We start from the raw sequence: 14649 nt of genomic DNA, 5'->3' as shown, positions 1-14649 counted from the left end.
TTATCTAATATGATATCAAACCTGTGTTATTTCATGGCTACTTCATTTGACATCTTCCCTAGAAAAACTCAGCTATACAGAGAGACCCTGTCTTAAAAAACCAAAAAAAAAAAAAAAAAAAAAACTCTGCATATAAAGTGTGAAGCTATATCCTACATCGTTTACTGTATTTTCATAATTTGTCTAGATGTGATTGCTTCATTAATTTGCATTTTAGTTTTTGCATATAGGGATGCATTAGAGATCTAAGTCTGTTGTTTTTAATACTTGTTAAGAGTCCAACCTACAGTTCTTGATCACCTGAGTCCCTCTGAACCAACTGTCTGCCATACGCCGGATTCAGGAGTAATCATGACTCGTCTAAAGGTTTTCTGTGCTTCCTTCCCTTCTTGTCTGTTCTGGTGTCAATAGCACCCTGCTTTGATTATCACATCTTTATAAAATATTTGATACCAAGTCAACAGTCTTGCATTTTCAAATACGTCTCGTATCACGTCAGACACATTTTAAAGAGAGTCCATTTCAAACCCTGTAGGGATTCTTAAGGACTTAGCCTGGCTTTCCATTAAATTGTACATAGTTTGGGGAAGACGGGGCCTCATTATAATAATGGATGTTTCCATTCAGAAACATGGAAGTTTTCGGGCTTTATACCGGGGCTGGAGAGATGGCTCAGCAGTGAAGAATACTTGCCGCTCTTGCACAAGACCCAGTGTATGTTCCTAGGGGCTCACCACTGTCAGTGATTGCAGTCCCAGAGGTTTCCACAGCCTCTGCTGGCCTCCTTGACAGTGCGTTCACATGGTGGATAAACATCAATTCAGGCAAATAAAAATAGATATACACAGCAAATAGAAATAAACATTTTTTGTTTTTGTTTTTATTTTTCAAGTCAAGGTTTTCTTTTTTGTGTATAGTAGCCCTGGCTGGCCCCAGAACTCTCTCTGTAAACCAGGCTGGCCTTGAACTCTGCCTCTGAGATCCACTTGCCTCTGCCTCCTGAGTGCTGGGATTAAAAGCGTGCAAGACCACTGCCCGGCTTAAATAATTAAAAAGAACAGACTCTAAATACATTTTATTTTTCATCAAGAATTTAAATTTTTATTCCTACATGAACTATTACATTTATTACTTTGTTTCTTTGAATAGTATTTCATTATTAATATTATTAATATTATTATTATTGCTCTAGAGACATATTTTGTTTATTGTGCGCATGTAAGAATGCCTGCATGAGCTATGTGTGTCACGCTCAGGTCACCCAGAAGCCAGAGAACATCAGATCCCTGGACCTGGAGTGCTAGAATCTGAACCCAGGTCCTCTACAAGGGCGGTGCGTGCTCTTAACTACTGAGCCATCGCTCCAGCCCCCATAGCAGTTCTAAATGGGAATTGCTAATTTAAAGGGAGGCCCTGTCTCTCTGGTTGGTTGGATAGGGAGGTTGAGGAAATGGTATACTAAGAATTATTTCATCACTGTTTTATGTAAGTCTTAGGCCTCATCTACATCACCGTGCTTTTACAAAACAGGGTGAGTCATTTTAAAAGCTTCGGGTTTTCCTTGTTGTTTTATTGTTCACAGATTAATTCAGTGACTCATAACTGGGGATTGGCTGAATATGCCTTCCTGGGAAGGATATCAACATACTTTAGAGTCTTTAATGTAACGAGAGGTATTTCATACATGCAAAAATATGTACACTGCTAGACAATGCATTGTTTTTATAGAATAAGCAAGAATACAAGGGCTCTTATCTACCCACAACTCCATTTAATAAATTGAACATTATTAATTTTTTGAGGATGATTAGAGGCCTTTTTGACTTTGTTTTCCTCTTTTTCTTGCAGAACTAAGTTACAGATAGAACTGCTTATCATCATTTGTATAAAAGGTTGACAATCTACCTACTTATGGAGCATACAGTCACACATCTTGCATCTCTGTTTCCATCTCAAGCCTTCTCAATGACAATTTTTACCATAAGAGCCACAGTTACCCTGGGAATGTGTGGAGTACCCCAGAGTTTATGGGCTTGAGGTGTGTGTGTGTGTGTGTGTGTGTGTGTGTGTGTGTGTGTGTGCGCGCGTGCGCGCGCATTTTCTTTATCCATGCATCTACAGCTTGGTACCTAGTCTGCTCCCATATCTTAGCTATTGTGAATAGTGCCAGGGTCTCTCATGTTTGTTTTGAGAGCTTTTCTAAAGATACCCATCTGAAAATGTTAATGGAATCAATGAGGGTCAAATGGAAATAAGCAAAAGATCTTTCAAACCGTAAAGTAACATAAAAATATTACACATTCTTCTTTGTGAGTTAGATTGATTCCAGAATCATGGACATTTGTAATTGTCATTGGTGTCTGTGGCTGGATGCAGTGGTAGTGTACAAGCTTATTTTTACACACACAGGTTTAATGATAGGTGGCCATAGTCCTTCTCTTTCTGGAACTTCATAGATCCAGATTCAATCCATTTTGCCCTGATTCACTATAGTGGGTAAAGAAAAATGGAGGAGGTTCACTGCCTTTTATTGCTTGCTGTGGAAACGACTACATCCCGGACACAATCCATTGGTCAAAATTGGTCATATGACCTGGCATAACAGCAAAACAGGCTGGAAAACCTCAAGGTTTCAAGAGGTGTGTCACTTAATCTTTCATTTCCGTGACCAAATAACCAGTTGAAATCTCCTTGAAGAAAGAAAGATAGACTTGGGTTTCAGAGGATGTAATCCATGGTTTGCTGGCTTCATTGTTGTTAGGTCTGTGGCAAGACATAAATATTATGGTGGAAAGGTATAACCCAGGAGAGCTGCTTCCCTCATAGTGACCAGGAGGGCTCCAGGGGAAAGACTGACGCTTCAGAGGTGCATTCTCAGTGCCCTGCTTCTCCAACCAGGTTCTTCCTCTCTGTAGCCCATAATGCTATGGAATTCATTGATGAATGAATTAACCAATCATCCAACCACCCTCAAGAAGTGTCACCAGCTGAAGGCTGAGTCTTCAACACCCGAGCTCTTTTGGAGAGACACTTTGTATTCTACCCTTAAGGAGTGTGTAGGTAGGTGAGCACTGTTGCCAACACACCTGTGCAGTCTCTCTGACTGATGTGTGTGGTCCAATGCTTTCCCTGAGAAGTTTCAGCCACAGAGGACCAGGCTTGCAGCTGCTAAGGAAGTGTGGGAAAGAGCACTGAACCCAAACACGGCTCGTGGGTCCACGATGGATTTCCTGGGTTTCTCCTTCACACCCATTGTTCTTTCTGACTCTGCCTTCCGTGTGTAAACAGTCGACTCATTAGAACCTTTGACTTAGTCATCAATGCTGAATCCTCGTGGGGCAGTGGTTTCTAAGGAAGAGCCTTACCAGGTTCTTGGTGCAGTGGAAAGTCAGGCTGGGAGAGGCCACATTGAGCTGGGGAGAGCAAAGACCAGGGTCAGGACTCTGTCAGCTGTAAGGGGTGGAAACCCATTTGATTTAACTTCTCTCTTGAGGTTCATTGATTCTGTGTTGGTTTCTGAAGTGGCTCTGGAGTTGCCTCTCAGCTTTGCTGCTCTCAACTGTCTCAGAGCACCATCAGTTCCCATTAGAACTGTTAAAGCGTCTGAGTACAGCTCTTTATCTGTGGTTCCCAACCCATCTCAACAATAACCGGAAGGGAACATGGGTGAGCCTGTAGATAGTGAAATAAGGTAGACCAGAAAGCCAGTTGTCTCGTGTCTATGTTCCCATAAAGAAATGCTTCTTCTGAGACCCAGGGAACTCTCTTAATTATGATCTCTCTGTGGTTGCTAGTTTTCTGCCAACTTGTCACAAGCTAGAGTTATCTGAATGGAGCAAACCTCAGTTGAAAAAAAAATGCCTCTATAAGATCTAGCTATAAGGCATTTTCTTAGTAATTAATTAAGGATAGGGAGGTCCTAACCTGTTGTGAGTGATGCCATCTTTGGACCAGTGGTCCTGGAATCTATAAGAAAGCAGGCTGAGCAAGCCAATAAGCAGCATTCCTTCACGCCTCTGTGCTGGCTCCTGCCTCTAGGTTCCTGCTGTGTTTGAGTTCCTGTCCTGGCTTCCTTCAGTGATAGGCTACAATGTGGAAGTGTAAGCCAAGTAAACCCTTTCCTCTCCAACTTGCTTTTTAGTCATGGTGTTTCATCTCAGTAATAAAAAACCTAAGACACCTCTGTACAATCAAAAGAGCAGATTACACACTTTCTACATGCAATGGCACAGGAAATATATTACCATTCCAAAAGGAAGGAAAATGGCATAGTAAAGAATTCCTGAGCCAAAGTAAAACCCAATGAATCATCAGGGAAAACTCTGTATTTTGTCTGATGGCAGAGGACTCCCCTCTCCCCTCTAACTTTCCTTGCCAGCAGTCTTACGGTTTTGACATAGACACATCTTGGTGTCTCCAACACAGTCCAGGCTTCACTTTCACAGCTTCACCAAGTGGCCTCTTAGGGTTCAGTGGAGGGATTGCCCTGCCTCACACATGGCTTCAGATGCCCTTCTTAGACACATACTAAGAAGATCCCACCACCCCTTTACTTATGTACTTTTCACGACTCCAAATCCAGAATTGTATGGATGACGCTAGTAAGTTTGACTACCAACTCAGGGTGAACCCTGGCAGCCTGGAGTCGCATGCATAGCAGCTTTGATTTGCTGTTGCTGTTTAGAAACAGAAATTTCCTTGGGCCATTTCTTTCACAAGTTGGAAGTTTATCTGGGTAAGGCCTTGCCCTCATGGCACCCCTTCCTTTCTTCTATTTCAGACCAAGCCTGTTTTTTTTTAAATCATTTCATCTCTTTGAGCACAAGCCTGAGCTTCAACATTAAATTTCCTGGTGTTATTTTTCTCTTCAAATTGTACATTTTTAAATTTTCTTTTTGTCCCATTTATTTTCATTCGGGACCTATATAACAGTGATTGCTAATAATCATATGATAGAGTCAATATTAGGCTGCCTTGAAATCTCCTCTACCAGGGAAATTAATCCATTAGTTTTTCAATTTATCCTCAAGAAGTTTCTTAGGATATGAGCAGGAAGTAGCCACATTCTTTGCCAAAATATTACATGAATGGCCTCTAGCTCAGTTAATAATATTGTTCCCTTCTATAACCTCATAAGTTGGATCTCCACAATCCACATTGACCTTCACAACCCATATTACTTTAATCATTTGTCTTTTAAGCTCCCGTTAGGATGGCCCATTGTCTTTGTTGGGGTTTTCATTGCTTCAAAGAAACACCATGACCAAGGCAACTCTTGTAAAGGACAACATTTAATTGGGGCTGGCTTACAGATTCAGAGATTCAGTCCAGTATTATCACGGTGGGAGGATGTCAGCATCCAGGCAAGCATGGCACGGGAGAAGCTGAGAGTTCTACATCTTAATTCGAAGGCTGCTAGGAGAAGACTGACTTTATCAGGCAATTAGGAGGAGGGTCTCAAAGCCCACTCCCACAGTGACACACTTCATCCAGCAAGGCCACGCCTACTTCAACAAGGCCACACTTCTTAAAATTGCCACTCATCCCCTGAGCTAAGCATATTTAAACGACCACATTCATTATGCCACCCTGATAGCATTTAACTACTTTTCTAGTCCAAAATTCCACAGTCTTCAACATTCTTCCATACAACAGCATGTTGAGATCTGTCACAGCAATACCCCACTTCTGGTATTACTTAAGTCTTAGTTTCTTTTCTATTGCTCGGGGAAGACACCATGACTAAGGCAGCTTATAGAAGGAAGAATTTACTTGTGGCTTACAGTTCCAAAGACTTAGAGTCCATGACCATCATGGTGGGGATCATGGCAACAGGCAGGCAGGTATTGCTCTGAAGCAGCATCTGAGACCTTAAAACGTAGGGCTCAGCTAGGAGGTAGAAAGAAAGATAGCTGTGAATTGTGTGGATTTTTGAAACCTCAGAGCCTGCCTCCAGTAACAAGCATCCTTCAGTAAGGCCACACCTCCAGATCTTTCTAATCAGTTCTACCAACTAGGGACCAAGCATTCAAACGTCTGAGCCTATGGAGGCCATTTTCATTCAAACCACATCCTATGACAAAAAGCACTTTAGGAAGGAAAGAGTTTATTTTATATACCACTTCCAGGAAACAGTCTTCACTGAGGGAATTCAGGACAGGAACTCAAGCAGAGGAGGAACCTGGAGGCAGGAGGAATGCTTAGCTACTGGTTTGTTCTTCAAGGCTTGCTCAATCTGCTTTCTTATACAACGCAGGATTGCCTGAGCAGGAATAACATCACCCACAGTGGACTGAGTTCTCCTGAACCAATCATTGCAGCCTTTATATGATATAGACTTTACTTGTTTATTCTCCTGGGAGAAATGCCTCTCTCTGCATACTCAAGGAATATTGGGGGCAAAATGTTTCCTTTCCTTAGCTTAACACAGTCAAGGCATTGACTCATTCCAGCCCGAGACTTTCTGCCCCCTGAGCACATCTGGTGGAGGTGTTGAGAACTACTCTGTATGTTTATCATTGTTTGTCTATCCCTGCTTGAACCATGAACTGTCATGGAATAAAAGCTTCAGAAAAAATACAGTAAAGGACTCTTGAGCAATGTCACCTAGGGTCTCCTGGTTCTGTCAAATCTTGAATTCAGCTTCAATCCCTCCTCACTGTTCACTCATGGGTCACAGTGATCTGTTGATTAGGAAAGTGCCCACAGGCTTTCCCACCTGTGTCCTTTGTGTGGAGGCATTTTCTCAATTAAGGTTCCCTCCTCTTTGATTACGCTAACTTATTTCCAGTGAACATAGACACTAGTAAGCATTGCCTCTCCTCCTTCCCTCTTGCAAGGCTGGTTCTTCACATGCCTGCTCCACAGATGTGACCTGAGCAGCCTTTGCTCTCTTCCTTCTACCCCCTCCTCGCATCTCTAACTCTCCACCTCACATTACACACACCGTCCCAAGGAGCTTTGGAACTCTGCGTAGAGCATGGCTAACTGACACCACAAAACATCCTGACAAGTGCAACAGCGTATGCCTATCCTGTTTGCTTTCAGAGGAGAGAGGCAGTAGGGCGGCTTAGGCCGATGCTACAGGGCCTGCTATTGAATTGGGATGAACAGGAGGAGTTCGTGGGCTGAAGGACAGGAGGAAGAGAGTTCCCCCAGTGGGAACAGCATCATGCAGAAAGGCATTGTTCAGGGAGAAGCCCAGCCTGGGACAAGGAGCGGTTTGGTGTACTGGTACAGAAACACGGGGCATGCATGTGATGTTTGGGACATGATGGAGGCATCAAGAGAGGAATGCTATAAACGGATGGATTCAGGCTCTTGGACTGGCCTATAGTTCAAAGTGCGGAAGGGAGGTGAGGATGGATGAAGAGAGAGAGCAGCAGCAAGTACCATGTTGGGTTATAAATAAATAAATAAATAAATAAATAAATAAATAAATAAATAAAAGGTGGCTCTGATAGGAGGCCGAGTGAATGGAGAGGTTGGGGTCACCAAGAGAGTAGGTGGGAGGCTCATGCCAAAGGCTGACGGAAGTAGATGTGGGCAGACTGTGAGCGGAGGCTGGCTTCTCTCAGACACGGCTGGGGATCTGTGGTACTGTTACCTTCGCACTGAACACCACTGGCAGCTTGGGAGACAAGACAGATGAAGACAGCTCTACTTTGGGGAGCTGAGGGGGGTGGAGATACCAGCGGGAAATATACCAAGCACTCCTGTTGTGGCCTCCTACTGCTGAGGGTGATGCAGGCTGTAGAAGAACTGGAAGAGTTGCCCTTGAAGATCCTCCTCGGGTTCTCCAGTTCTCCTGTGTCACCTTCCAGTGCACTTAGCCCTCCCAGGGTGGAGTCTGTAATTTTGAAGCACATCCCAAAAGACATCAGAGCCATGGAAACACTATCTTACTTTCATTTATCTCGCTGGTTCTGGGAAGGCCCTGGCTGGCTCCCTGTTCTTAGTAACAGAAAGGAGGGGGAAGGCCTGTGCCTTTCTCCTCGACAGATAAGTCTATTGTGGGAGCCATGGCCTTGCTGGGCCCCAAGATCAGCCTGAGAGCCAGCAAGTAGGACGAGGAACCAGAGATGAGCTGGCTTTCAGAAGGGCTATGGGCAAGAAGTCTCTGAGGGCCCTCAAGAAGGCTCTCCTCACTGCCCCAGAGATGTGGGAGGGCTCCCTGCCTACTCTGGGGTGACTGAATGTCCTGTCATTCAAAAGTGACTTTCTTTAGCCAGGCAGGGCCTGAGGGGCTTAGGACATTGGTCATTTGACTGTAGGCCTGGCAAAATGGCAATATGCCACCAACCACAGAAGGTTCCACCCATGCCTAGTCAACCTTCCCTGGCCTCCTCGGATCCTATAAACAAATTCTGGTCAGGGTGGGATTGTCCCCCTCAGCACTGAAACTGAAGTCATAATTCCCCAAGCCCTGGAGCCTGACTATATTTGGGAATAGGACCATTGATGATATAATTAGTTATGAAAAGAGCACACCGAAGTAGGGGGTTTTCTAATCCAACTCTCTTTGTAAAAGCAAGGAGGTAGGACACGAATATGCAACCTGAGAGCATCTGTAACAATGAAGGCATCAAAGTGTCTCTGGAAGCAGCAGAACATTCTCTCAGGCCTCGAGGGAGGCTCACCCTGCTATGCCTGCCCTGAGCCAGGAGCCCAAGAACCTTGAGACACCATTATTTAAGGCCCCTGGGTCATGATGCTCTGGACCGCAGTCCTGAGGAATGATACAAACTCCAATCACTGTCTGGGACGTCAAAGACTCAGGACATAAAGTGAAGATTTCTAGCGAACTGCAAAACAGGATGAGCCTGTATCCTTGCCAGGCTCCAGCACCATTCCCCTTCTTTTAGGAGTGGGGAGATTGAGTCACAAAGCCCTAGATCTAGAGAGAGATGAGCTCTGCTTTCCTGATTCCAAAAAGTCATAGTCGGAACGCATTCTGGGAAGCCACCACTGAATCAATGGCGCCTGCCTCGCATTCATTTAGAAAGTACTGGCTGAGCCCTCCTGCACACCATCGCCCTATGGTTCTTTCTAGGTCAGGAGAGGGAGAGAGGGAGGGAGGGAGGGAGGGAGGAAGGGAGATGTGTGTGTGTGTGTGTGTGTGTGTGTGTGTGTGTGTGTGCGTGTGCGCGTGTGTGTGTACATATATGTATATCTCCTGATATATATGGTTCAGTACTTGCTCAGAATATGTGGTGCCCTGAGATTGATCTCCAGCATTGACAAATTATGAAACACTTGTGGTGAAATGACTGTACCCATGGAAAGNGAGAGAGAGAGAGAGAGAGAGAGAGAGAGAGAGAGAGAGAGAGAGAGAGATCAAAATAGATGTGTTTCTTGCTTTACAGTTCGATTTCTTCAAGTCAGTTACCTATTCAGTCGGGGTGGAAATGGGCTTGGGAATAGTGTGTGTGTGTGTGTGTGTGTGTGTGTGTGTGTGTGTGTGTGGAAGGGGGGGATGTTGTACTCTTACCAGACTGTAAGCAAAGGTTAGCAACTGGCTACAGTGTACTTCAGCTGAGGTCTGATGGAGTTAAGTTCTGAAGGAGATATATGTAAGAGTTTGGGTGGCTGATGGAAGAAATTCACCTATATTAGAAACTTCCTGTGGGAAGAAACTGACCCGTAGGAAGCCAGGATGCCACAGACCACACCAGGAGTTCAATTTCATCCTGAGTAGGGTACCTTGGCAAGGGACATTTCTGTTTGAAAATACTTTTCTGCTTATGCAGGGAGTAGATGGGGGTCAGGGGATGAAGGTGGGTGAGGAAGGACCTGTTTGGACGAGGCCACAGGAACCCAAGCAAGTGAAGTTAGTACTGGGATCGATGGGTACCTTGGGAAGTAAAGAGAAATGGGTAGACTGTAAGCATGCTCAGTGATGGCAGCTACCTGGGAGATGCAGAGTAAACCACAGGGAGATACTTCCTCAGCCCCAACAAGAGGCTAGTTACAACCAAAACCAACCAATCAAACAAACAAAACCATAAAGTCAAAAACAACAACAAATAGCAGGCAAGTGCTAGCAAGATTAGAGGAAATTGGAGCCCCTCGACTCCAATTTCTCAAAAGATTAAAAATATGGGGGTGGAAAGATGATTCAAATCTAAGAACACTTACTGCTCTTGCAGAGGCCTGGAGTTTGGCTCCCAGTACCCAAATGGTGACTTGCAACTATCCATAATTATAGTTCCAAGGGGTCTGATGCTTTCTTCTGGCCTCTGTAGACACTAGGCATGTACACGGTACTCATACATCCACATAGGCAAACCATTTAGATGCATAAAAATTAAAACTTTTTATGTCTTTAAATTTTTGTAAATAGACCAGTCATAATTCAGAATTATGCAACTGAGGATTGCAAAGACCAGTAGTTAGGATCTCAAAGAGATGTATCATGCATTTCTGTCCTTACAGTAGGAGTAACAATGGCCACATTACAGAATCAACTTGTCTGTCAGTGGACGAATGTATCAAGAATGTGCACATGCAACAGTATGCTATGATCTAGTCTTCAAAAGTATGGTATCCTGTCATGGGCAACACCGTGGATGAGCCTGGCAGATATGATGCTAAGTGAAAATATCACAGAAGTCAAATACTTCATGACTCTACCATGTGAGAATCTAAAATTATGAACTCATAGAACCGGAGAGTAGAAAGGTGGGGGATACTGGAAGCTCTTAAAGAGTTTTCATAACATTTTAGTTAAGCAGGATGAAAAAGTTCTAGAAATCTGCTCTGTCGTGGTCTCCCTATGGCTAGTGATCCTGCACTGTGCACTTTAATGTAAGAATGTAGGTCAATGCTATATATAAAAATTTTAAAAAGACTTACTTGGTCAATTGTTGCATGTTAGTGACCTGGGCCAGTAATAGACAATTCCAGAAGTGGACTGATTTTGGTGAAGAATATCAAGAGCTTGAGTTCATGTTTTGTCTAAGCTCTTAGCCAAAGGCACTGGTCAATTGAGAAATGGTGAAATGAATGACCTAAAGGTCAGAGGCGGCAGGTGTAGGGTAGGGACACCAATGCAGGAACTATTGGAGCACCGGGAGTGGCCATGTGATGAGGCAGGGAAGTGCTGAGGGATATCAGGGGAGAACCAAGATCTGGTTAGCCAGAAGGAGAGAGCAGGCTGGGCCAAGCAAGAAGGCTAGGGCTGAGAGCCAGGTGGAAGGCAAGGTCGGGGCTAAACTGGGAAGTGTTAAGAAGCATTTGGCTGTGTAGGCTGAGAGGAGAACTCAGACATACCAGGTAAGTTTAGTGGTTTAGGTCATTGGTGACATCAGTGGAACTAGTTGATGTGATGGAAGTCAAGTCTAGGGAGCTGTGAGCTGAGAGGTGGGAGGAAGAAAGGACAAGGTGCTTAGTACAAGCAACTCAGACCAGACCAGGAGGCTTCTGGCTTTGCTTCAACATTTCTTGCCAAGGTCATCAAACATCCGATGAGTCGTTTGACAAAAGCCTTCTCAGATGCATCTGTAGAGCCATCAAGACAGAGACCAGGGAAGGGCAGTGGGTGGGAAGGCAGTGTGGGCTGGTGAGAAAGCCGACAGACCCTCCCAACTTCCCCTGCTTTGGGGTCAAGGCAGCTTATTTTGAAGGTTCTTTGAAGCAACAGTAAGACACATTGGATGTCCTGAACAATGTCCTTGTAATAGGATGCAAAATGACCATAAGCTCAGGGTTCATGCTTGAAAGTCAACTGCCACAGTGATAGGTGGGATCCAGGGAAAGACAACAGAAGGAAAGACAAAAGGGGTGGCTTGGTGTCTAGCCCAGGTTACAGTCCCAAAGTCCCTCTAGCAGAAAGGGTCGGCTGTGGCTCTTCTTTTGTTTTTCCTTTTGTGTTGCTGGGGCCTCACACACACTATGGGAGTGCTCTACCACTGACATATATCCCCAGGCATAAATACCTATTTTCCTTGTTTTTCTTTTGTTTGGAGGCACAAGGAATTGAAGCCAGGGCTTTGTGCATGCTGGACAAATGAGCAATGCTCTTGATATTGCACCTACCAGAAAATTCCTAAGTGTAAGCTCCAGGAGTCCAGTGGGGTCATGCACCTAAAGGAAGGGCCTGTGGTGACAGCCTTGCTGGCCATGGCCCCATGGGATTGGTTTGTGTTGTTGCTCTGTGACTCCTAAGCCATCAGCTGGTGGGGAAGGGTGCAAATGTCATTTGGGAGCAATAGACCCCACGTCTTAGCTCCCTTGGCTTTCCTGTGATTGGCAGATCCAGAGACTAACAGAGCCCTAGACTGGATGAAGGCTTTGAAGATGGGTGTTTTGCTTTTATTGCCATTGGTCCTAGGATTAGATTGCACAGATGCTTTTCCTCAAAGCCCTTCAGGACAGTGACAGCGGCCCTACCATATCAGGTTGCTGGAACCATAAGCTACAGGCCTCATAGAGTACAGGGTGTCTGTTTTGCTTCTTCACATTCTGATGAGTTAGGTGCCAACATCTCACCCTTGGGCAAAGGCTGAGATGGATGTATGGTGGGGATTCTGTCTCCATTTGCACTTCATGATCCTGGACTTCTATGCTCTGGAGCACCATCATCCACAGATACCACAGCCAGCTCTCTGAGGTTCAGCTAGTGCAAGTAAAGTCCATTTTCACTCCGAGGTGCTGTTTTTTGGTTCTTACTCATGTGCATCATGTGTAGGTATCAGAGGACCCACAGATCTTGAAGATCATTGGTAGAAACAGATCTTAGGTCCCGTTCAGGGACTCTCACATCTTCCCATGTATGAATGGGAAGAGTCAGTACGTCCAGAATGTGCATATACCCCATAGGGAGGCCCTTCCACAGGCACTCTGCTCAGAAACCTCTTTCAGTTGGGCAGGTCACCCTTGCAGGATCTAGCCCCTCTCTGTTCTTCATGAAATTAATCCTGTAGCAGAAGGTTTGACAAAGGGAGATGGCTTGGTATATAAATAAAAAACAAAGGCCAGGCCAATAAAACAAGAGAACTCACCTGTGTGCATATAAGGTGTCTCTTGCACCTTCCAGCTTTGCCAATGTAAACGGAGCCTGGCCTCCTTTGGCTCTGGGCTCACCATGCTCGAGGAAGCTGGCGAAGCTGCTAGATTCCATCCCTGTCATAGCTCTGATTACATGGGCGGCGGACTTGAGGATGCTTTTTGAAGCTTTGGCGTCACCCATGACACCCAGGTGCCCAGGTCCCAAGCAGTCCTGGAATGTACACAATTCTGCCTGCTGGGCTTTGGGACACCAAGTAGACCTCTCTCCTGGTCTCCTGGTAGCCACCTGGACAGAGCTAGCCTCGCTTCATGGGAGTGCACGTGGGAGGTGCTGGGGGTGGGTATGGCTGGGTGGGCCAGGGCATTTCTGGAACTCTCTCCAGAATGCTCATGTGGAGAAATACCTGGTTCTCAATGGCAAAAGGAAGCAAGAGCCATAACTGAGAACAGGCCTTTTGCTCAGCTCCTGTGGGAAATTTTTCCTGGCTCTGCACCTCACTTTTGAAAAAGAAGCAAGGCTGGAAAGGGCTGTAGATGCACCCTCACTTTCACAGATCCCCCAGTTACTCTGCTCTCTGGGCACCATAACCTATAGCCAGTCTTGAACCAGAATTCAGTGGAGTCTGGCTGGCTGGATGATATTAAGAAGGCCTCATTGTCTCTCGGTGGGTCATTCTGGAGGGTCCTCTGTAGGATGATGACTGGCTAAGGGAACAGAAGCCTTGCCATCAGACAGATGTGGGTCCCTACACTAACTCTGCTATAGAGAGCTGGGAGTCAGCCCAGGAGCCTCTCCTGATCTGTTTGTACATCTCTAGACAGGGAAGGAGAGCCCTTATCAGATGGGCTGTCGAGATGATGAATTCATTGCCATCACAAAGGTATAGTCCCAGCAACCTCCATGTCCCTGCCATGTTTCCTCTTCCCAGGGCTGGCTCTGGCAGAAAGAGGCACCACTGCCGGAGACCGGAATTCCCTCAGAGGGATTTTATGGTGACATTACCACCTATCAGGAAACTGCTACTACAATAGTCTTTTATTTCTTCCTCTGGGACTGCTAGCCAGGCCTATTTATAACCCAAAGGATTCCCTGGGAGTGAGTCACCTGCTTCAGTGTTTTCCTCAGGAGACCTGATCCACAGGCAGCCTACCTCATCATCCTTGGCCTGGCACAAGGATGCCTGTGGGTCCCTTTCAGCCCAGGCACCGTAGGACACTGACAGCTGGAGAGATAGGCAGAACCCACTGCTCAGAGGAAGAGGCCAGGGGAGCTGGGGCCCAGTATGAGTCCCAGTCAGCATCCATGTCTCCATGGCAACAGCACAGAAGTCTAATCTGTATGGCACCAGTCAGCACAACAGGTTGCTGGTCATGTGGTAGGAACAGGGACTTGGTCTCAGGCCCTTCACATGGCTAGAAATGGGCTCAGGCCGGGTTATAGAACTGCTGGGGGCTAATAAAGGCCAGCACTCCTCAGGAACTTGTAAAATGGATTTTCTGTGTCTGAAAAGGAGTCCCTTTTCCAACCATACATCTTTCCTTGTGATCTGCAGGGTTTGTCCACTTTCACTCCATGCTCTCTTGTACTACTGCTTAGTAACACAAACACACACACACACACACACACACACACACACACAC

Source organism: Mus pahari, chromosome 1 (assembly GCF_900095145.1).
Source record: "Mus pahari chromosome 1, PAHARI_EIJ_v1.1, whole genome shotgun sequence".
NCBI classification, from domain to species: Eukaryota; Metazoa; Chordata; class Mammalia; order Rodentia; family Muridae; genus Mus; species Mus pahari.
The sequence above is the reverse complement of the archived record's forward strand: the minus strand, read 5'-3'. Positions refer to the sequence as shown.